General features: G+C 41.4%; 1 protein-coding gene across 4 annotated transcripts in view; it reads right to left on the bottom strand.

Moving 5' to 3' along the window:
- CYRIB (CYFIP related Rac1 interactor B) overlaps positions 1-25,362 on the bottom strand; it is a 76,229-nt gene that overhangs the window by 16,177 nt on the left and 34,690 nt on the right. For 3 of the 4 annotated variants that reach the window (XM_066623279.1, XM_066623282.1, XM_066623278.1), the window contains exons 2-3: positions 9,385-9,461; positions 4,971-5,006 (exon numbers count right to left, since the gene is read on the bottom strand). The gene's annotated coding sequence lies outside the window, so the exon portion shown is untranslated. Of the gene's footprint in view, positions 1-4,970; positions 5,007-9,384; positions 9,462-21,423; positions 21,443-25,362 lie in introns of those variants that run through there. The other variant, XM_066623280.1, reaches the window with a different exon arrangement.

Raw genomic sequence — 25,362 nt, 5'->3', positions numbered from 1 at the left:
TCAATTTCAAATTATTGTGCATTCAGAAGATTCTCAACTGTCCTTGCTTAGCATCTCATAATCTCCTCCCAGCATTTTCTAATGCTATCAGAAAACAAATCTCTGCAGTTCCTTGGAAGAGGTTGTGGGAATCACTGAGAAATACAGTTTCAAACTTGACCTACTTTTGCAGAATAAGACATAAGGAATGCCACATTAGATTACAATGACCAAGCCCATTACAGCCTTATGGGGCTGTCTGATGCAGAGCACCATGTCAAAATCAGACAGGCGGAAAGTCAGGCATATTTTCAAAACAAGACTTGCACGCATGCCCTTCATACCAAACACATCCCTGACACATGGTTGAGCTCAATCCAGAAGAAATACAACAGAGGTACAAAATGTAAAACCGATTCCCAAGTGGCCAAGATGACTCCCTTTGGGGAATGGAGGCAAACAGTACATTAATCACTATTTTGTTCCCAACCGGTGAGCATGACATAGGACTCAGTGGCCAGGAACCATTTTGATATTTATGGAAGAGAAACTGCAGTTAAATAATTCCTCACAGCCTAGAATTGTGAGGTAAAAAAGTGCTGTGCTTTTTCACCTGAAGAAAGCACACCTGAAGGACAAACATGCAGATTTTATATGTATATGCAGATTTTAAAAAAACAGTTAAATGTATTACACAAAGAGGAAACACTTTTAAACAGTCATTTTTTTCTCATTCATTCTCAACTGGAAAGAGCTGAACTTAGATTTAGGTAAAACTTACCATATATATTCTAAACTGGGACTGATTACAGAATATATTTATTCTACCAAACTCTGGGACTGTTTTTAGTTCAACCTTACCTGTTACTCTATTTGAACACCGAGCCTGTTGAGGTTGCTGGTTAAGTTAATTTTGTATTGGTTGCGAGGATGCTTATTTCTATGTTTAAATTTATTTTTGTCTATTAGATGAGTTGTATGTTGCTATTTTTGCTAACTGAGTATTTTTAAACAACCAGGTTTTTTTTTTAAACCATAGAAGAACAAGATAAAAGTGTTATGAAATTAAATGTACCAGCAAAAATTATTTTGGAAACTTGAAATTGTAACAAAGTCAAGGGAATGACTTGCCAAGTTATGGGATATAACTTCAATGAAGAAATTAACTTGGTATGTTTGAACTCTATACAAGGAAGAAAGGAGGATTTTAGGCAGAGTGGAATTCTAAGCAAAGTTTGATTTCAGGAAATCTTTTCCACCTTTTATGCGAAACAGTCTGTTTAATATCAGAACTGTCACACTGATTTTCATTACCGTGTATGATATGGTCATTTTTAGTTGATTTTTTGGCCTGTGTGTTCTCTGTTAATTTATTATCAACTAACATTTTTTAAAAATAAAAATATATAAATCTAGAAGGCTGCATTTGTGCTGTAGAGAGTGGAATATGACCTCTTAAAGGAGAAGCCAGGAACTTCCTGAGAATTTGCATGTGTCTTTAACATTAAATTTGTACCTTCTACCAAGAAGTATCCACAGAAATACAGATAATTCCTGCAAAAGATGCATTTGGAGGTCCATGCAGGGCTTTCTGTAGTCAAGAAAAACTGTATTTAGCAACCCTCCAATATGGATTTTCCTAAAATACCTGGTACCATTTTCTTTAATCCAAATATTGTTAGAGTTCATGCAGGACTTTCTGTAGCCAAAAAGTACTGACCTTAGCAACCCTCCGATACAAATTTCCAATACTCTAAATATTGTTGGAGTTGTTCCTTACTTTTCCTCCCTGAATGATGACATCATACCCCCCCTCCCAAAAAAAATAGCATTCCAAATTGGGAACATTAAAAGTCTCCAAGTCAACTACAACATTAGAGCTGTATGGATTGCAACAAAATAAGGATTATGAGTCTATTTAGGCAACAAGGCTCTGTCATAACGGGACACAAGCTTCCAAATTACACATAAGTTTTCTGTTAGTCAGATTAATGAGGTGACTTCAAAAATAGAATTCTCAATACTCCAAGGGCTGCTTTTCTAATTAAAAAAAGTTATGTGCTTTGTATGCTGTGTTGCTTGAGACCAACAAGGCAATAACGACATGTACAGTTAATTTGTGCAAGCCTGCTGAATTTGCATAATTTATTCCAAGAATTTCTGCATTTTCAACACAAAATTCCAAGCCCTCGAGGTGCAAGCGTAGGGTTTGAAAATACTCGGCAGACAAGTCAATCTGAATACTGAAGCAAAAGAGACTAAACTGCCAAACATCCACAGTGGGGGTGGGTGGGAGAAAAGGATTTGGCAACACCCTTATTTTAACAGTCTGACTATTTTTATCTTCATGTGCCACAACTTGGGAGCTGTAGGCAACAAAGCGATTCTTAACACCGATAGGACTAGTCAGATGAGAAGACCCTTAGCAACAGATGACATCCCTAACGCAGCAGCCAACTGGACTGAAATGCACTTTCAAAGCATTTAACTTATGAAAGTAATGCTGGACCATTATGGGTTGCCCCTGATGACACCTGGCTAGCAACCCTGATTTAGTACATTTTAGTTATTAAAAATGGCTCACCACCCCCAACTTCCTCCTTGTAACCAAAGCACCCAATACAGTTACATCCTAACATCATGGAGCTTAAGAAGGCATACATTTATTTAATGAATTCTATTCTAACTTTCCCTTTTCTCACATGAGAAATGTCCACAGCAGCTAACCACCACAATTAAATCTGAACAAGAGCAGCAAGTAGAACCAACAATAGAGACAGACAAGGCCCTCTCCAGGTTTCAGGATGCCCAGACTAACACAGGTGAGCACTGAGAGTTCCTTACCATCACTACATGGCACAGAAGTGATCTCCAGGATCAATAATGGCCTCTTTGGCTTCTGTTCAACAGCGCTGACCCAAATAAGAAGGTCAACACACACACAAAACGCAAACACTGGTCATGGCAAACGACTGCTGAAACAAAACTAAAAAAGCTTTCCACTGGTATCAGGGCATCATCAAAGAGGGGTCAGATGGAGCTCCCAGGCCCAGACACATTACAGAACATACATTACAAGGCTGCATCCTTTCCTCAATACACATGTACAAATTTTATATATGAATAAGACTGGAAAATATAAATTGAACATATCAAAGGCATAGAAAAATTAAACATTCTTTGAGTCACCGGTACAATCCCTACTAAAAGGTCACCTGGTTTTCTCTTTTCTCTTGCTGACATCTAGTGGCGGTTTTGGGTATGCTGCTTCATATTGATGAAAGCAACGCATAATACAAAACAGAGAGAAACAGAAAACTATTGCCCAATTTTAGTTTATCAAAAGCTGTCAGAAGCAACAACACATTACAGTCACTTTGCAGTGAGGAGAGTTTAGTTCTGTTTTGCTTTGCAATACTCATGCAGTACTGTAATAAAAGCAGACCAGAAAAGCATAAGGCACAGAAAAAACTAAGAAAAGCATGAACTGGATTCCTGCAGTATTTAAGAGACGGTTTCTTAAAATATTTATTCATAAACCCACTTTACATGGAGCTCTCAGTTCCATCCAAGTCACTGATAAGATCCACACCAACTTAGCTTCAGAAATACTGCAGCATCAGGTGCTATTTGTACTTGTATTTAGAGAACTTCATCACGTGAATCAGAAAACGGCCATCACTTGGGGCAAATAATGCTTCAGTTATTTTATTCCATTAAAACCACACCGTAGTAAATAAGCGTACTGTTCTAATTATGGATATGTCACTATTGTGTGGTTAGAGCATGGATGGAAAAAACAAATGAACAGGACATGAAAGCAATATTATGCAATATGGTTGCAAAGTATTTCAACGGAGGAATAATCTTTCATCATAGAGATATCCTATAAAGTTCTGTTATACTGGCTTCTAGGGACTACCAAAAAGAAAAAAGTTTTGCTCAGGTAATAAGGGTTTCTTCAAAATCTGAAAGACAATTAGCAAGACAAGCTTGTCTCTCAGACCACCACATATTTGTGTGCCTCAAACTGACACTTGTACCAAAACCTGAATACATGTGCTGGTATTCCTGACAATAGTTGGGGAAGGGGTGTGATAAGGCCAATTTCTGGACCAATAATTATACAGAAATGGTTCAAAAGTTCTAACAAGTCCTTTAAAAAATTTTTTTAAACTTTATTCAATTTGCTGCTCTTGCATTAAACTATCTGTAGTGTAAAATATCTTTCCATTCAAAGACCCTCCAACCTAACTAATGATCAAGGCAAACAATCAAACAGATTCGAGAGTAATGAAACAAGAATGAAAAACCAAAATGTGCCCTATCAATTACCATCAAACCCAAACCCACTGCATCAAAAAGAGCAATGTTTTCTAATAAATAAATAAATTTGGGGTGCCGATTCAAAAAATGGCATCCGTTTTGCCCTATCGTGTCTAGTTTGGAGATATAGTATAGCCTCATTAGTGAGTGGTTCAAGCAGCTTCCTCATGAGGAAGCCATGGTGTAGGCTTCCTCATGAGGAAGCTGCTTGAACCATTCACTAATGAGGCTATGCTGTGTCTCCAAAACTAGACGTGATAGGGCAAAACGGATGCCATTTTTGGAATCAGCACCCCAAATATACCCAGGAAATGGTGTAACATTTAAGGAAGCAAAATGTGTGTTGGCCTGTGTAATCAGCCAGGTGGGAGAAGACTAAGCAGGTGCGAAGGACTCACAGAACTGGCTCCAATTCCTTGATTCCAACATCCAAATGCAATCAAAGTAGCAAAAGGGAAGAAGCTTCTGCACTGCTATGATAGTGCATGACTATTCCCTTATGTAACAATTCAGAGGATGGCTTACACATCATTCTCCATGTTAATCCTCTGAAAATAATTCATGGTTGTGCACAGCAGTTCTTTGGAAATCATTTGCTCAGAGTTCCCTTAGCAAAGTTCTTGGCCTAGTGAACACATGCACACAAACAATAATGCAATTCTCACCTATAGCCAGTGCTGCTCTCTGTTTTGGTTCCCAGTCTAGAAAACAGAAGAGGAAGTGGAAGCATTCAGAGTCAGGTTTTCACAAATACTTAATGTGCACTACCCTGCAAACAAGAAAATATTTAAGACAAATCCTAGCACCTTTAAAAAGAAAATACAGAAAGTTTGCAGGAATCCACACACAGCAAGCTCCACTTGGACAGATGGAATAACTGTTAGAATTTCCACCTTTATCTAAAGAAGATTTTAAGGCTTTGTGGTTATAAAGAAAAACATTCAGAACATGAAGTAAATGTGTTCCCCAAGTACTTTTCCTCAAAATGCAGTCAATCTAATTGGGGAGTTTGGACAGTCAACAAAGTTTACAGGCATCCCCTGCTTATTTAACAGGATAGGAACTAGAGCACTGTCAAAAACCGGAAATTGTTGAAATGCGCAACCCATTTTTAATATAGCTTGCAAATACATTTTGATCACCGAAAAGCATAAATAATGCACTACAGATCACTAGTGAATGTGTTCAAAAGCAAAATAGCAAAAATATATTTATATTGATATAAAGATATATATATTGATATATATTTATATTGATATATTATATCATATATTTATATGATAAAGATATATTTATATTGATATAAAGATACAAAGATACAAAGAGATACACACACACACACACAATATATATTTCTAAGAGATGTGCAGCAAACTACTTGTATATAGTACACAGATGGAATGAAAAGATGGTGCCACATCAACAGAGAGAAAAAGCAGCACATGATCACAGAAGCGTGTGGAAGGTCGTGGAAACATGATGAAATAGGTCAAAAGAACGGATCACACATCAAATGCATGGGTTGTAGTTTTAATTTAAAAGGGTCAAAAAAGTGGGGAGACGCCTGTACCTCTAAGCAAAACTGGCAATATAAATATGACCCAATGAAGACGATGATTAGCACCATAACTAATCCCTAAATCATTGTTACATTTTAGTTATCAAACAGAATATTAAACCATGTTTTGAAGTGGATTTGCAAACCATAGTTAAAGCAGTTTTCTTGCCTCATCAGCTTCTCTGTTTGAAAAGAGGCAAGCAGCCCTTTTGTGTCTTGTTAAACTGTCTGGAAACAGGACTTAAACTTGCCTAAGTTAAACAGGGTTTAACTTGCCTAATTATTTGAGCTCTTAAGTGAGACTAAGATAATATATAATAGTTAAGAGATATCTACTTGAGGCCCACTGCACAGCTGCTTAAAAGTTTTCAGTGTGACAGAAATGGCCACATGAAATAGTGATCATCTATAGCAGGGCTGCCCAAACCCCGGTCCGTGGGGGCCCCCCCCATCTCCAATGGGCACTCAGCCCGCAGACCCACCGGAGCCCTCACTGGACCAACGCGACTGCTGCTCGCAGCGGCAGCAAGGGGATTGCTGGCTGCAGAGCTCTCCTGCATGTGGGAGAGTTCTGCAGAAGCCCAGCCCATCCAGCACGTGCGCGCGCGCGCACACACACACCAGTTAGGGAGGCCAGGGCTGATGCTGCATGTGGGATGGGGGGTGTGTAATCATCGCGCTTTGCTCTGTGTGGGGAGGGGAGTGGGCAGGACCTAAGGGGAGAAGTTGAGGGTTTGTTAGCTTTGGTGCGGTGGGGAGCTGCTGAGCCGGAGGGAGTAGCACAGTTCGTTTATGAAGGGGGCAACATGCTGGCTTGGCTTGGCTTGTTTTGGTGGGTGAGGGCAGTGCTGAGTGGGAGGGAGAAGCTTGTGAGAGCCTTATTCCATGTTAACTTACTCCTGGTGTGGGTGGGTAGGTGAGTGAGTGTCTAGCAAGTCAGAAATGTCCTCCCTACTTTCCCTCTGTTGCTTGTGAGATCCTTATTCTGGGTTAACTTCTGTGTCCTGCTGTATTTGGGTAAGCATGTGCCTCCTGCAATCTACAAATGGTGGAACTCTGTTGATTCTTGGTTCTATGCATTTCTGTAAAGTGCTGGGGGGGGGTAGGTTGGTGGAAAACCTTTCTTCTTGTGTTTCTACCTTGTTGGAATGAGTTTCTGCCTAGAAATATTTTTCCTCTTGTGTCCCTGCCTTGCTAAGATGTGTCTCTGCCTAGAAATATTTGTATTATAAATAAGCTCAGTAGAATTCATTCTTTCATATGTTCCATCTTTAATGTATTCATTTAAGTAAATATCGTCAAATTAATTCTTTTTTTTTCCCCTGGCCCCTGACACCATGTCAAAGAGGTGAGGTCTCTGCCTCCTGCCAAAAAGTTTGGACACCTCTGATCTATAGCATCCAATCACAGGCAAGCCCAACACCAACATGCTCCCACAGCTATTAATGTGGGAAACTAGGATGAAGAGATCATTGCCAACTCTGCTTTACAAATAAACCACCTGCCCATGGAATTAGAGTCATCACACAGTAAGCTATCACATGGTTTTGATATCTGGAGTTTGGTGGAAAGCATAACACACAATTTGCCAGGTCCAATGCAACAACAAACTAGCATCAGTAAAAAAGGTTATTAATTTGGAACTCAAGGTCAGATCCAATAACTCCTACCCGCAATTTAGCATGTGTTGGAATCAAACTTTTGAGTTTTTGTGTCACAACGCCTGGAATTTTAATTGGTGCAGGGAATATCTGTGACTGGTGGACGTTTTGTTGCCACAGCAGCTTTATTTATAGAAGAACATTCCACTTTATTCTCTATGCCTTTTAGATATTATTTAAGAGTAACCGAGGGAGCTGACAGTTCAGTTAACTCCCTTCACAAAACTACAATTCCCACAGTTTCTTGGAAAAGAAAATTAGTCTATCAAGCAGGCATGCCCTTTATTTTAGCTTTCAGTTTAATTATCTGGGGAACAGTCACACTCTGTTTGGCCCCCTAACAATGAGGTTTTTCCTAGTACAGTACCTTGGGACCTCAGCATCTGCAAGGGATTCATTCCTGGAACCCCCATGGATTCTGAAATCTGCTGATATTGAAATCCACAGAGGTCCCACAGTGAACCTCCAGATGAGACCCCAAGTGCCTTTCGGTTGCAACTGGAGGTGTTCTGAGATGCAGAGAAGACACACAAGGCCTCCAAGGCCTCAGAAGGTCTCCAAGAAGCATGTGTTTTTTTGGCAAACCAGAAGTGTCTCCCAGAGGACTCTGGGAGGCCTTCTAAGAAGCAAGGAGGTTGCACACAGCCTCCCCACACTACTGAAGTACCATGAGAAGCACTTCCAATTTCTGAGCAAACTGGAAGTGCCTCTCAGAGGCCTTTTGAGGTGTGGGGAGGCTTCTTCTAGCCACTTCCAGTCACATTTGAGGTCCTCTATGGGCTCTCCTGGCACAGGATCAGAACCCACATAGGATCAAATCCATGGGTTCTGAATCTGCGGATAAAGAGGACCCAAACTGTAGTTGATAAAAGCTATAGAAAGTTACCTATATGCAACATTTCTAACCCCTTTCTCTAGGCTGGTGGTGGTCTGATTTTTCTTAACTGTTTTTCCACCAGGCCAGTAAGCAGCAATTTCAGCAGAGCTTTTGTCATGCCATTGGGTATGACAACTGGGTCTAACAGCACTGAGCATGACCCTGGAAGTCCTGCCACCATTTTTTCCCCTTTAAAATTCACCAGGGTGTCCCTACATAGCATACAGGATCATTTCCTGGCATATTCTGAGGAACATAAGAACAGCCCCACTGGATCAGGCCATAGGCCCATCTAGTCCAGCTTCCTGTATCTCACAGCGGCCCACCAAATGCCCCAGAAATGCCCAGGAAATATGGCCACTGGCAGGAGCCAGCCATGGAAAATACAGTGTCAGTACATCAAGCACTCTTAAACCTACTACTACCCAAACAACTCAACAAAAAAGGAAAAAATCTTCTGCAACATCATCAGCACTTCTAAGAAGTTACTAAAGCAGCCACTGCCAACAGGCCCAGCAAGAAAAGCATAGCCGCTGCCAAGTGCTTACACATAAACTCAAGGTCACTCAAGGCTACTGGGCAGTTGCTTAAAGCCAATTCTGGGGTATTCAATTTTTCCACCTGGGCACAATTCTGACAACATTTGAATGCCCAATTACCTTTCAAACCAACATAAAGTTCACTGTATCTCAGCTTACCCCAGAAAAACTTGCAGCACACAACATTTAGAGAAAGCTAGAGTAGAACATTCCCAGAATTTAACCATCATCCCCAAAATGACAGATAAACTGATATAAAAGCACAGATATACCATTATATTACATTCTGATTTTTTTTTTCCTCCAACAATGATTTTCCTCCACCATAGACTAAGTATCTTCAGATAATCTGGTACACAGCCCGTGGCTTGGAACAGTTAAAACAGAAATTTCACACAGGGGCTAGGAAATAAAAATATTTGTAATCAACAGAATCTCCCTTACCAGGTAACAATACCGTGTCAAAAACTTTGAAGATTCTTACTCCTTACAAGTGAGATGTAGCAGCTTCTCTGGGAAACCTGAAGAGACAGAAAAACAAGACAATGAAAACCAGGCAATACAATTTGAGGCATATTGGTGGGTATTACACACAGAAACCAAGCTGAACCAAATCCAGGTGGCTATTATAATGCCGTTGTACAAATCGATGGTAAGGCCACACCTGGAGTATTGTGTCCAGTTCTGGTTGCCGCATCTCAAAAAAGACATAGTGGAAATGGAAAAGGTGCAAAAGAGAGCGACTAAGATGATTACGGGGCTGGGGCACCTTCCTTATGAGGAAAGGCTACGGCGTTTGGGCCTCTTCAGCCTAGAAAAGAGACGCTTCAGGGGGGACATGATTGAGACATACAAAATTATGCAGGGGATGGACAGAGTGGATAGGGAGATGCTCTTTACACTCTCACATAATACCAGAACCAGGGGACATCCACTAAAATTGAGTGTTGGACGGGTTAGGACAGACAAAAGAAAATATTTCTTTACTCAGCGCGTGGTCGGTCTGTGGAACTCCTTGCCACAGGATGTGGTGCTGGCGTCTAGCCTAGATGCCTTTAAAAGGGGATTGGACGAGTTTCTGGAGGAAAAATCCATTATGGGGTACAAGCCATGATGTGTATGCGCAACCTCCTGATTTTAGGAATGGGTTAAGTCAGAATGCCAGATGTAGGGGAGAGCACCAGGATGAGGTCTCTTGTTATCTGGTGTGCTCCCTGGGGCATTTGGTGGGCCGCTGTGAGATACAGGAAGCTGGACTAGATGGGCCTATGGCCTGATCCAGTGGGGCTGTTCTTATGTTCTTATATCTAAAACACTGAATAGAAAGAGACTGTAGAGTACTCGCACCCAGTGCATGGCTAGGATGAAGTCCACAATGAAACTTCATTTAGCGCACTATGTTTTATGAACTGGTATGTTGCTCTACTGAAGTGTGACAGGCCAGTTTCAAGAAATGCACTCCCAGAAATCCATATTAGATCATATCCAGTTTATTCTCCATAGTCTCATGGCAGTGATGGTGGAGTGTTCTAACCATCTGAAGATAAAGACACAAAATAGTGCACACATATAAGAGAGGGCAATCTTCAGAGGATAACAGGAGAAGATCAACTACTCTTTGATGACTGCAGACATCCCAGCTAACTCACAATTACCAAACCCACCTTAGGACAAGGACAGCAAAACGCATAGTTCACTGTTTCCCAAATTGTGAGTCAGGACCTGATTGCTGGTGAGTCGTGAAATTGACAAGCTGACAACAAGGTAAATATGTTGAGACCAGTGGAAACTGAAACTGAGCCACATGTCCACATTTCACTCATGAGTAGGCAACTATGCCTCTAGTGCACTTTGAAGGGCAGGCACACCCAAACAACCCAACCAGAATGGTCCTTATCTGAGGAACCCCCCCCCAAAAAAAAAAAACACTTGAGAAGGAAGTCTCCCCTTCCAAGCTTACAAGGAGATGCATGGATTGCTGTGGAAAACAAAACTAAGCCACATTCATGAATAGCCAGATGTGCCGTGGCTCCTATTGAAGGTCAGGCAAAAGGAAAAGCAAAGCCACCAGAATGGTTCTGATGAATGTGGAGCTCAATTAACATTACAGAAGGCAGTCCCTACCCCACCATAGTAAAAAGGACAAAAACAGAAGCTTGAACAGCTGGTAAGGTGATTTTTTTTTTTTTTTTTTAAGACTAAGGGTCCAAACCTATCCAATTTTCCAGTGCCAGTGCTGCTGTGCCAGTGGGGTATGCACTGCTTCCTGTGTTGGGGAGGCAGTCACAGAGGTCTCCTCAAGGTATGGGAATATTTGTTTCTTACCTCGGGGCGGCATTGTGGCTGCACCGGTGCTGGAAAGTTGGATAGGATTGGGCCCTAAGTGGGGCCCAATAGAGTGCCATTTTAAAAAGTGGGTTCCAGTGCTGGGAAGTCTGGGAAGCACTAGCACGGCCTATGAGACAGTTAAAGTCCACCAACCAATTATGTTTAGAAGTTCCAGCAAAACTTAAGCTAATTGTGGCGAGACATTCACTCACAATTCTGCTCAGGAAGAAACGGGGAAAACGTTTAAATTGTAAGATACAAAGAAAATCCAGAATTTAAATGTTCTCTCTTTCAATTTATATTATATAAAATTTCCCAGCTAGGCCCAAGCACAATGCTCTATAATTTTGGAGTTGGTATTTATTATTACAGAGCCTAACCATTCATCAGCTGGCAAGATACACTTCCAGCCCTAACACCATCTGGAGAACAGCAGCCTCTATGAATAGAGAGGTCAACAATATCTGCCTTAGTAAATATATTTATCCTCCATAAAAGCAGGAGAATGACTAGAAACAAATGCTCCAGGAGGAACAACCACCAATAACTTAAGAGTCAAAACAATGTGCAGAGTGCTTCATATTCACACTGGTGCCTCAGAGTCCTACCCAGAATCAATCCACCTAATGCACCACAGTGCCAACAGGCCACTCCTGACATTTGGCCAGTCTGCTGGGGCAGGGGGGGGGAGGGAAACTCATTAAGAAAGGAATGTACTCCCCAAGACAATCAATGGACTGTGGCCAAAAACAAGGTCTGCAAACCAACCAACCAACCAGCCAGCCAACCAACCAACCAACCAACCAACCAACCCCCCCCCCCGCATGTTCACATGAACAATTTACTTCAGTATGGCAAATCCTTTTCCCACTAAAGCAGAGGTCTCCAAACTTTTTGGCCAGAGGGCCGCACTATATATCTGGCGCAGTGTAGAGGGCCAGAAAAAAATTTAAATATAAAATTAATATCAATAAATTAGAAATGGAACTTAGTTGAGTGTATAAATGAACGAATGGGCTCATTCATTCAACCTCTCTGGCCCTTAGAACACCCTCCAGATGCAACCAGAGCACAGTTCCAGTCATGTTCGGCCAAGTGGGCCAGAAGTTTTCAGGGGTCAAGAGGCTGGCCGCGGGTCGGACAGAGGCTGGCCGCAGGCCTCATCTGGACCCTGGGCCGGGGTTTGGAGACCCCTGCACTAAAGTATTAAAAAAAAGACTGAGGATAAGTACCCTTTTAACACAGAGATCACACATATTACTCCTGAACAGTTTGCTCCCATTAATATTGGCAGAGTAGGGCCTGGCCCACATATTCCCAGGTTGCCTTTTCCCACCACACAGAGTAGGACCACTTCTTCTTTAGAATAAGGAACTTGGATGGTCTCACATGATTTCACCAAATATGATCCTCCCTTAGGTTTAAAAAAAGAAAAAAGAGAGATGTGAAAATATAGCCTCCTGGAATAGTCTCTACAGAATACTCTTTGCCTTTTTCTGAATGCATCTTATGTTGTACTACATTGCCCTGAAGGCAGAGGTAAAAACCCTGTTTACAATGCAGTATCTCTATTTCTCCGTTTTTCTCCAGTTAGCAAAAAAGGCTGGTGAATTATTCATATTATGCTAAAAATCCAACTGCAGTTCAGTTGAGTGGTGGAGAGAAGAGACTCAAATACTTTTGAACTTTCTAGTCCAAACACTGAGTGGTACAAATGATAGTTAATACAATGACTGTTTTCTCCTCTGGTTCTTCAAGAAAATTAATTCCAGTCTCACAGTTGTATAATCACAGCCACGTACACAAGCACAGATTCAAGACCTAGCTGATCCATAAGTATCATGTTGCATAAAATGTCTCAAGCCTTTTACATCTCCTGCCATTCCATCTAAAGCCAATCCGGTATAATAATGAAGCAGCAAATCAATTCAAACCATCTCAAGTACAATTGGTTTGCATAAGGCATTGTACTCTAACAGTTTTTGTTTTGATCTCTTTCCTTCCAATCCTATTAAAGCAATCATGCTACAATGCTATTGTGAAATTCAACCTTCTGATTAAACATGCGGACGACGAAGACACTGTGGTCCACAAAAGTAACAGTATAGATAGAGCGATGGTCTGTGGGCCTGCCTCTTTTGCCTTATGGATTACTGACCCTGAAAAGCAAAACAAAGATCAAGAGCCACCTATTCAGCTCCACAAAGTACTATGTACTTTATCGGCTGGTCAGGATGCAACTGTTAGGACTCGTGACTAGGTAACCTACAAGCAACAAGGCAAGTCTGATTAAGTAGTAGCACTCCTGCGTTAACACCTCTTAAGTGTCAGTATCCCAGGTTTACAAAAGTTGTTAAGAATTCGTAACAATTCATTAAAGATTGTACCAGTTCTAATGCTAAATATCTAAACTTAAGAATCACCTGTTCTGAACTAGTCAGCAGTAGCCAACAAGATGCCCCAGGATGCTTACAAGTGAGCCAGACACACAATTCTACCTCATGAAGACTCTGAAACTCAATGTTATCTTGCTTCTAAATGCAGAGGTTGCGTTAAGCTGACTTAATAGCTACTGGGGGGGGGGGGAATCTCCTCTATGAATATGTCCAATCTTTTTTTAAAAAATCATCTAGAGCAGTGTTTCTCAAACTGTGGGTTGGGACCCACTAGGTGGGCCACGAGCCAATTTCAGGTAGGTCCCCATTCATTTCAATATTTTGTTTTAATATATTATACTTGATGCTCCCATTGTATCTGTCTGCATGTGGGAAATGTTACAGCTCTGTACTTTTAACAGGCTACTATGTATTTGCTTTTAACAATGATATTAAATGGGACTTACTCCTGGGTAAGTGTGGGCAGGATTGCAGCCTAGGATTGTTAAAAAAATTTCTGCTTGATGATGTCACTTCTGGTCATAAGTTCACTTCCAGTGGGTCCTGACAGATTCTAAAAAAGTGAATCATTCTAAAAAAGTGGGTCCTGGTGCTAAACATCTGAGAATCACTGATCTAGAGCAGGGGTGTCCAAAGTTTTTGGCAGAAGGGCCACATCATCTCTCTGACACTGTGTCGGGGGCCGGGAGGGGGGGGAAGAATAAATTTACATTTAAAATTTGAATAAATTTACATAAATTAATATACTAGATGTGGAACTTGTATAAATGAATGAAGGTCTTGCAATAGCTCAAGGCCTATAAAAGGCCTTGAACAAAGCAAGACTGGCCTTTTCTTTGCTGCTGCTACTGCATCACAGATGTGAAACAGCACAGTGGAGGGAGTCCTCATCCCACAGCTAACAGGAGAGGTCAAACAGTCACCCTCACGCTGAGAATAGTTGTATCAGGCCAGTGCAGGCTCCAGCAAGTTTCCGGAGGGCCAGAGGCTCACTGGAGACTGAGGTCTCCCTGAGGGGGAGTCCTCGAGGGTTGCAAGTGGCCCCCGGGCCGGGGTTTGGGCACCCCGATCTAGAGGCTAAGAGTACCTCTAGAAATAATTAATTCCTTACATTAAGTAAGCACTGTGGAAAATAGTAGAAAGTAGTAGCTTATTACAGAAAATGGAAACTACCTTAAGTCAAATGCTTACAGTAGCAGGGGAGTATGATTGTCATTTGCCAGTGACTTTAACTCATACTACTCTGGTAACACTTTTAAAGCCAGAAACACAGGAGCCCAAGCTTAAGGTGTGATGGTTCAGGAGTTAGACCTGAGACATCCAAGTTCAAATCCCCAATTAGGCATGCCACCTCCAGGGTGAAACTTGGGCCAGTCACTGTCTCTTAGCTTAATCTAACCCTAACAAACCAGGGTAGTTGTGAGGAGAAGGAGGAGAGTTACCACCCCAGAGGCTCCTTGGAGTAAGGGCTGCATAAAAATGTGAAAAATAAATAAATCATAAAATAACATAAGCAGGATGAGAGGCGATCAGCACAAAAAAGTAATCATGCAGTTGTATTATTCAACTGTTACCTGGGGGGTACAGAACCTGGGGTGAGGGTGATTGCTTGGGGAACATAATTGGATGCTTGAACACTACAGCAGAGTCAGCTGAAGACTCTAATGAAGCAGAGTTTCTGTGGGTCACCAAGTAGGCCAGCCTATGCTTCCATACCATGGCTACTATCATGCCTCTTCTGTCCTGAACTCTCTCACCCATGTCCCATCCTGTGCTCTATATTTCCAAACTAGCAATAATAAAAATTCCAAAACAAAGGTGTCCAAGGAAAATAATTTTGGTGAATGTTTCATTTAGTCCAAGGACTAGATTCAACTTAGTTTTGCTTAAAAATACTTACAGTTGACAACTACTGCCAAGACAAAAATGTAGTTAGGTATACTGTGCCTTTCTACGGTTTGGTGAACATTAAAATGACAGCAAGTAATAAAATCTATACATATGATACCACATCCCTTTAAAACAGCTTTAAGCCATTTCTACTCAATGTTGCATATATGCAACAGGGGTTAAATGTGTACACCTGTGGCTTAGCAGAAATGAGTTAAACACATCTTTGATCATATACAGTTTAGAAAAGGTTTCCCTTCTTGACAGTATGATCCTATGCACGTCTACTCACAAGGAAGCTCCACTGAGTTCAATGGGACTCACTTTCAGTGAAGTGTGCATAGAGCTACAGTCTTAGCGCCCAAAGGTTATTCCTCAGCAACTGGGCCTCCCACAGCCAGCTAAAGACTATGACTGAGGTACAAAACCATACCATTTAAGGTCATTTCACAGCTTTGGTGCCAAAATTAAGAAACCCTTGCTACAGATGAATGATGCAAAAGGGTGAGGGGAATCTTGACTCTTCATACAAAAATTCAGACTGGCACTACTTTAGATGCTTAAAATTAACAAGTGAGCAAGGGAGTTATTGAACTGCATTTTCTCTCTCTCTCTCCACCCATCCTCTCTCTCAGCAAACCACAGCATAACTGCTTAGTGACTCCAGCTAGCACATTAAACAGTTTCAGATCAGATGCTTGCTGACTTTCTCTTCTGCCTTATAAAGAGCTCCGAATAAACTGGCAGCTTATATACCCTTGAGTCAAGAATCTGCTCCAAAAGAAAAGTATCACCTTACCTACTGCATCCGTATTTCGCTGAAACCCATAAGGCAATTCTCCAAAAGCAGGCCTGTCTCTTCAGAGGCATGGCCAGTAACTAGAACAGGTGCAACTTCCTCTCCCTACAAAATCATTCCCTCTCAACTCAGCCAGAAGGCAAATCTGCTCCAGTGGGTTACTCTGAAGACATTTCAGTATTGCCTCACCAACAGCTGTGGCAGCCCTACCCACTTTTCCAGTAGACCTCTCCCATACCACATGGCACATCATCAGCCTGTGCTACATGGGTTCGATCTGGTGTCAAAAATGGAAGGAATGCAACAAAAGATAGGGAACTGCTTAAGTTGTCAAAGACTACTTAATGCACCTTCAACTTCTGCAAGTTGCTTTCTTTACCAGCATTTCCACAAAAAAACCTTCACTGCTTAGAATGGAGCATGCCCAAGGATAGCACTGCAATGCCAGTATGCTGGCATTGAACATGCATCAAACCAATGAAGAATCAATACCATAAAAACTCAATGGCATGCAAATTATTTTTCTTCTTTACTTTTTCATTGTGGAGATAAGAATTTCCCTGTAGCGAGTTCTCACGCAACGTTTTACACAACAGCAAACAATCTGAACGTACATGATGCAGTTCTACTACTGAAGTTAAGCAAGAATGGTCCAGTAGGTGGCCCAGATCGGAGCTCATCAAGAAATCATAAACAAATGGTTCTCAGTTCACTGGAGAAAGATCAAGGTATATGTCCTTAAGTCTACAAGTTTTGTTTAGCCTTGTCAACCAGTTGCTACACTCTTGCCCTCTCCACAGTGCTCTGACACAGGGGTGTCCAAAGTTTTCGGCAGGAGGACCACATCATCTCTCTGACACTGTGTCGGGGGCCGGGGGGGGGAAGAATTAATTTCCATTTCAAATTTGAATAAATTTACATAAGTTTACATAAATTAACATACTAGAGGTGGAACTTGTATGAATGAATGAAGGTCTTGCAATAGCTCAAGGCCTATAAAAGGCCTTGCACAAAGCAAAGCTGGCCTTTTCTTTGCTGCAGCTACTGCATCACAGACGTGAAACAGCAAGCAGTGGAGGGAGCCCTCATCACACAGCTAACACGAGAGGTCAAACAGGTGCCCTCATGCTGAGAGCAGTTGCGTTGGGCCAGTGCGGGCTCCAGCAAGTTTCCGGAGGGCCAGAGGCTCACTGGAGACTGGGGTGTCCCTGAGGGCCACACTGGGAGTTCTCAAGGGCCTCAAGTGCCCCAGGGCAGCGGTTTGGGCACCCCTGTTCTGACACATGCAGAAGGTGTGGGAAAGAGGTCACTCTCTTATTTTGCACTGGACTTTAAGGGCCTTCAAGGCATAGTGGAGAAAATCATACTTTAAATACAATCTAAAGTAACTTTCAATGCTACACTGTTTCCTCCCCAAGTCCTCTGAGCATGCTGGGGACTTTGATGCACTTGAGCAGAGCTTCTATCTCTTTCCATTGGCACAAAGCAAGAGATTCTTCCTTCTTCTGAATTCTCATTGGGGGGGGGAGGAAGGAGAGGGATATATCTTGTTGTCCAGGGACTAGGTAGGTGGTTGTCAGGAAGAGATCTCAGGTCACCAACAGCACCTGTATTTATGGAACCCAACCCAGCAGAAGTGTAATAAATAAGTCACTGTTAAAAGGGTGCAAAAACAAGTACTTCTGTACATATTTAACGCAAGTACTCTGCACGAGTCTGCTTTAAGTTCTTTCATAAATATCAGGAAGTATCAAACAAAGCTAATGAAACCACTACAATGCACTACATGAGGAACTTGCTGTACTTCCGAACTGCAAACCAGTTCCATCACTTCTCGGCAGACAAGCAGAGAGAGCATGAGCATCTTTCCCACTCCTTCCATAACGTGTCAGCATCAAAACTTTAGAGGAGCGCTTTTTAAAAATGCTTCCCAAGTAGAATTTAGTCTTGTACACCTCATCCAAAACATAAGAAGACAGCAGAATAAGAGGCCTCTCCAACAAAACAAATCTCATGTTCTGAACATTGCAGAAACTGCCCTGGGCACACTTATTAAGAACACATTGACATCTCCAGCTTTTCACATGATCGATTGCACTACAGGGTGTTGCTTTTGTTTTTCTTCATCCATACCTTGTCTTATTCCTCACCTCTCTTCCATGTATCTTCTAAAAGTTATGCAAAAGCAGCCAACATGCACATATCTTTCTACATGAAGATTTGTGGATTTCATTCACATATCAATAAAGGTATCAACATTATTAATAGGTGTTTGAAAACAGTGTTATTTACTTTACTCAGAAGTAAGCCCATTCTGCTCAGCAAGACTAGGTTGTAATCCTATCTTATCCACCAGAAACACACGCCTCTATTAACAGTGGTGCCTCTATAAGAGAGCAAGAAATACTGCATTTGGCACACATCAACCATGACACCCAATTACTACAAAAATCTGAACACAGAACACTTTTACAGCTAAACAGTCAAAAACATGTGACCTTGTCTAATAATACCAGCTAACTCTCCAGAGAGAGCAAGCCAGGCCACACATGCAGCAGGGCGTGGAGTTCCCCTTTATACATCTGAACAAGCCTTGGCAGATGGGGAGGTGGAAACTGCAGAGGCAGTCAGGAACACTAAGCATACACAGAATTATACTCTACTACATTCCTGAATGCCACTGCAAAGCCTCTTCACATCTTTCTTCTACTCCAAAGTTGTTAAAATGTATGGCTTGTCCCCGTTTCAGAATTACATTATGGCCACAAGTGCAAAATCCTGCTCTATTTCTCTAAAACCCCTCCTACTCTCAGTTATAGCTGGTCCAGCTTACAATTTATTAGGAAACCAGTTATGGTAAATCAGTTTTCTCTTCCACCTACCTAGTACCAAATTCTAAGAACCAATACTGTATTAATGCCAATAAAAATAATCTGTACATTTAAAGTGCTTCATTACATACATAGATTACGTACATAGCCTTAGGCTGCAATACTAACCTCACTTTCCTGGGAGTAAGACCCATTGAACACAATAGGACTTCTGACTAGACCTGGTTAGGATTGTGCCCTTAGTTCAATTAAAACATCACTGAACCATGAATCAATACAATTAAACCAATCAGTTGAATTAAAATTTAAAATTATTGTATTTGCTATACAGTATTTATAACTCTATACTTTCTCCATCAGAGCAGCTTACATTGGGCTCTTGAGATCTCTACCCACACACTGCGAAAGAACTCCCCCTTTCACATCAATGGATGAACCTCATCAGGCATCTTCAAGATCACTCCCTGAACAGATACTCAAGAGCCCACATCCAACAATATCTTTAATTGGCAGACATGAAAATCAAACCAATAAGCAATTCACACCAAAGACATTTCATTGACCAGCTATTAATGTCAAGATAGTCTACCCCTACCTCTATTATCTTAATAAAGCCAATTCATCTCTCCAACAACAAAGTACATATACAAAAAGGAAGTCACAATCACTTTACACCTATGCTTACCACTGACTGCATGCACCTGCAAAACAGACACAACCTACCCAGGAAACAAAGCAGGAAAACCCGGCTTAATAGCAAAGTAGTAGCCCAAATGAGCAAAAAATGCTGGGAAACTCAAGCAGGTTCACCTTCAGTGACACACAATCCCATATTTCAAGAGTAATACTCAAAAACATGTGCAGGTACCTTTGTTTTTCATAAAATTCAGACACATTGCAGTGCATATATATTCAGATTCCCTAATGACTTTGAAACAGGAAAACTGTCCTGTATAAACTGGAATCCAAAAATTGCCTAGTCCATCCAAGCACTTCTGTGTCTCTGCCGTTTTCTAACCACATATCCTTGCACTACACCTAATGCCAGTGACTTTTCAGATGACACAGGGGTCATGGTCAGAAATGGGGCTTCTGATGTCTCAGTGCCACATGGTACCCTCCACCAAGTTTTTCTGATCCCAGATGTTGCCATACATTTGGTTAAAGATAACCACCACCAATGGGAAAGAGATAACCATAATGTATAGAGACTGTTGCCGGCTTCTCAGAGAGCCAAATTGGAAACACTAAGCCTGTTATGGGTCATTAATCACTGTAATGCATAAAACAGAATGAACCCTCAGTTTTCTAACTTGAAAAAGAGCATGGACACTGTGCATCATTAAGTTTCTATTTCACCTACAATAATCACAGACGAACATAATTTCATTAGCTACAACAGAATCTTACAAATACAAAGAACAATGGAAGATTATGCACAATATAAAGCAAGAATGACAAACAAAGGTGGGTCAAAATGTTAGCTCACTACCTGTTTTGGTCACATGCACACAGCCTCCACTCATTTGTGGAAACTGTAGCAAAATCATATTGTTTGTGTGTGCAGTACATATGTATGTATATGTATAGAGATATATAGACAGAGATCACCCTCAAGCATCAGCATATCTCACCCTCAAGCATCAGCATTATCTCAAGAGGGGATACCCCATATTCCCATGCTCTATTTAACTACAGCAATTGGAGCTGCTCATGCTTGCATTTTATTCAATATATATCTCTAAGATAATAGATTCTTTGGAGACAGACTCACATATTTGGAACCAACCAAGAAGAAAAGCTGCAAGTGCAAACACCACAGAAACAAGGACTCAGACTAATAAAAAGTGATCACCAAGGGTCAATTTTCTAGGCTCTCTGGCATATGCAGGTATCCTGAAAATCCCATTTTTGATAGTTAACATATGCGTTTCTTTCGAGAAAGGAACTTGAAATACGATGCTACAAATACTAATCAAACCCAAAAAAGAATAAAACCTCCACTTTACTATGTCACAGCCATTACAATTTCCAAAACTATGTTCCAGCTTGACCTCATGTTTCATACTGAGGCAAATCATTTCACAATAAAAATATCCTAGAAGCCTAACATGTCTATCAATTGCCCTTATGAAAATGACAAACTAGGTCAATTACATGCAACTGAAAGAAGCTGGCCAGCTGCAAGAGAAATAAGATTTTTCCAACATAGCTCATAGAACTGATAACAGTTACCTACCGCTGCACTACACAATCATCTTAAGCACTGTAGGCAAGTAGACGATTTAGGTCCTAGAAACAACAAAATACGTTCAGTAAAAACTGTATACAGCAGAAGGCTAGTCATAAGTTCTGACTGCATTCAGTTAGTGTTTCCTTCCTTCTACTGGGTTGAGTCATATCCTCAAGTATAGTTTTTTGGGTGTTTTTTTAAAGGGAAATAAAGGCTAGAGCTGCAATCCTATGCACACTTACTGTACTTGGGAAAGCAGACTTTCTAAATGCCTCACATGCATTATCTCACCAATCCTTATAACATTCTGCATGGCAGGTCGCTATAACAACTGAACTGTCAATACATTGGTAAAGAAAAGATCAGTTTAAATATGGGTTTAACGCTTGTTAAATGTTGTTGGAAACTAAGTCAAGCTGGTTTCTTATGAGGGTGCTTTGGACAGGGAAGTGAGAACTGCATGTTCATTTTTTTTTTTTCCAAACAGTTCCCATTAAAAACAGAAAGGACTTCATACACTATTCCATGTGCTGACACTATCCAGCACTATATTAAGGCTTTATTTTTAGACAAGTTTGAATCTGGAAGCAGACTTGATATTAATTTTAGTAGTTCCTTCTTTTTAAGGAATGGGAAACTTTGTTCATGCAAGAACTGTAATAGCTAATCATTTAAAAACTGCTTCATACCCCTGTTAAGGGGAAAAGAGGCACCTTGTAAAAAGTGGTGCCCTCTTGCAATAAGGAGGGGGAGAGCTACTGTCCCTCTTCACCCCAGCATAGCATCTTTCCTCTTCTGCATTTTTTAAGAGATCACAAGCCCTTTGGGTACAGGGAAGCATTTACTTTGCTGTGAAAAATGTTTTGTGAACTACTTTTTGATGAAAAGTGGTATAATATTCTGAACAGTTCTCACCACCAGTGAGAAGGGATACATAGCTCTGAGGTACCGAGATATGGGTGTCTGGGTTGAATAGTTCAACTGTTCTAGGAATGGGACTAGAAAACAGGCTATATTAGTGCCCTGCAGAATCACAGTACACATTGCTTTTCTGCTCAAAATCTAGGAGGCTATCTCATTGTACCCAGATATCATCAGGATGGGCTACAGCAAACACAAAAGACACACACCCCAAGCTACACGAGTAGCTTTGGAATTCAAAGCCACAAGATGTGGCAGCAGTCACAAGTTGAGAACTTTTCAAAGTGGATATGATGGATAAGTCTACAAACAGCTATTAGTGAGGACAACTAAACCTAATGTCTGAGCTGAAAGGTTAGATGCTGAGAACAAATAGGGCAAGACCACCACTTTCACGTTTTCCTAGTAAGCACCTGGAAACATTTAGCTGGCCACTGCGAGAAACAGAATGTTTGCTCAGATACACTGGGGTCTGATCCAACAAGCACTTTTAATGTCATCAAAACATTCCACAACATTAAAAAAAAAACAGTGTTGCCTTAAGATGCCTCAAGCCAATACCATCGCTTTTAACTACGAAGCATTTAAATGAACTTCTATCCCATTCTTCTTTAAAAGAGCTTAGGGAACCTAGCACATGGTTCCTAGGAAGCTCTCAACCAGGCAGCTTATACAGCCAGAGCTGACACCTTCAGACCATACTTTGGACCAGTTATCTAGTGTGCTTTCAAAACTGAAAATGAGGCTGATAATTTGAGTTATCCATCTCTGTGTTAAGAATTGTGTGATATGCAAATTCCATGAAAGTGTACTTTTCCCCCAGTTTACTGCTCAGTATCTGGAAGCTTGTTCTGATAACCTGAATGGAACAATTAAGGTCTACTTATCATCTAAACAGAGCTGTCTGCATGCATTTCCTGCTTCTTCATCTCAAAAGCAGGTTTCATGGCCAAACAACTGCAGGCAACTCAAAAGCTGGTTTATGGCATTTCTAATGCAGACATTGCTACATCTTTGCCCTGTGCAATGAACATGTTACTAAATTAGTGCCTGCAATTATATTTGTTAAATAAGAATACAATCTTGTTATCCAAATCTCAATCAGACGATCAGAAGCTGGTAGATACCAAAACTCATTGTGTCTTCTTATAATCCATTGTGTTGATGGAACCCTTAATTAATCATCATTCTTCTTTGCCAGCAATATCCCTATATTTAGGATATATTCCCTGCCAATTGCATCAATAAAGCAATGCTGCATCTCAATTCCTATTTGATAAATGTAGCTCTAAATGCTGCTTTCCAACCACTAACTGCCTAAGCTTGTTTAAAATCCACAGCAGAAAGCACATTTTTCAGAACGAAGTCCCTGCTGTTACCTCACTATGCCTTCCAAGATGAAAAATCTGCTTGCAATAGCAGTGGGTGGGAAGCTTTCACTGGAGAGTGTGGGAGTGTTGCCAGAATTTGATGTAGAATTTAAGCTCTGATTTTGAAAAACATGACCCTGCTCCTTAAAGCAACAGTTCTCAAATTATTTACTGATGGGATGGCTCCTTAATAAGAGCCCTGACACTCTGATCTAGGAGGTCCATATAAGCAGGAAGCTCCCACACAAAGCAGCACCTCCCTGGGATACAAGAAGCAGCCTTGTAGCGAGTCAAGACCACTGACCCATCTAGCTCAGTACTGCTTACATACAAACATAGTAGAGTAGCAGCTCTTGAAGATTTCAGAAAGAAATAATGTATCCAACAGCCACACAGAGTACAGCAGCTCAGATAACTTTTAAAAGGAATTAGACAAATTCAGGGAAGAAAGGTCCATGAAATAACTACTAGCCATGGAGCTTCCATTTACACAAGTAGACTACCAGAAGGTGGAGACAGTCACTAGCACTGGGCTTCTCAAACTGGGGCATTGTGATGCCCCAGTCTACCCCTTTAAGGGGCCTCTACCCCTTTAAGGTACTGACCTCTACCCCTTTAAGGGGCAGGGGGAGGTAGCAACATGATCCGCAGGATCACTTCGCTAAGGTGGCTGCAGGGACTGGCATTTTCTTACCAGTCCCTGCAGCAGCATCCTGCAGGTGCAGGGAGCCCTGTGCGAGCATCTGCAGGGTTCCCCAGCCTTCTAAAAGTGGAAGTGGAGCAATTATGCTCCATTTCCGGTTTTGCAGAGGTGGAGTAAGATTGCTCTGCTTTCACTTTCTGGAGGCTGGGGAGCCCTGCAGACACTTGAGCAGGGCTCCCTGCACCCCCAGGATGCTGCTGTAAATGCCAATCCCTGCAGCCACCTTAGTAATGCAATCCTGGGGATCACGTTGCTGCCTTCTCCCTGCCCCCGCTGCCTTCCACACTCCCCTGCAAGGACTTCCCCAGGAAGTTTGAGAACCACAGCACTAGGAGAAAGCTACATACTTTCATGGCCTGTTTAGAAACATAGAACTAGAGTGCTTGATAGCACTCTGAGCCTTCTGGCTGGTTGCTGTTGGAATGCTGGGTTGAATAGACCCTGGTGTGATGCAATAAGGCAATCTGTGTCCTTACTTACCAAGAGCTCCATGTGTACCCCCCAGAGTTATATAGGGATCTCTGTAATGTATTCCTGATCCTCAACACTCATATACTCATAAGTAACTCAAAGTTACTTCCCACCAATGGTCTCCCCCCCCCCCGCACTTAATCCTCAAAAACAGATTGCAAGAAATGCTCAGTAAAACTATAGAAGTAGTTTTGCTTTTGTAATGACAAACTAAAATGCCACAGTGCAAGATTAGAAAACAGGCAGCGGTCTGTTTAAAAGACTCAAGTGAATAAGAAATTCCTTGTGTGTATTTTTTGTCCTCCCAGAGCTCATGATTCTCAAGTTTATTTTGCAGTTGTAAACATTTAAAACTAGGCATACAAAGGTCTGGGTCACTTCTCTGGCTGCAAGATGCAGCTGGCAAAACTAACCTGTGCTACAACAGCTGCTTGGTGGCCAGTCTGTTCAGTGAAACTGTTAAACACACTGAAAGAATGG

Source organism: Tiliqua scincoides, chromosome 4, assembly GCF_035046505.1.
Source record: "Tiliqua scincoides isolate rTilSci1 chromosome 4, rTilSci1.hap2, whole genome shotgun sequence".
NCBI classification, from domain to species: Eukaryota; Metazoa; Chordata; class Lepidosauria; order Squamata; family Scincidae; genus Tiliqua; species Tiliqua scincoides.
The sequence above is the reverse complement of the archived record's forward strand: the minus strand, read 5'-3'. Positions and strand labels throughout refer to the sequence as shown.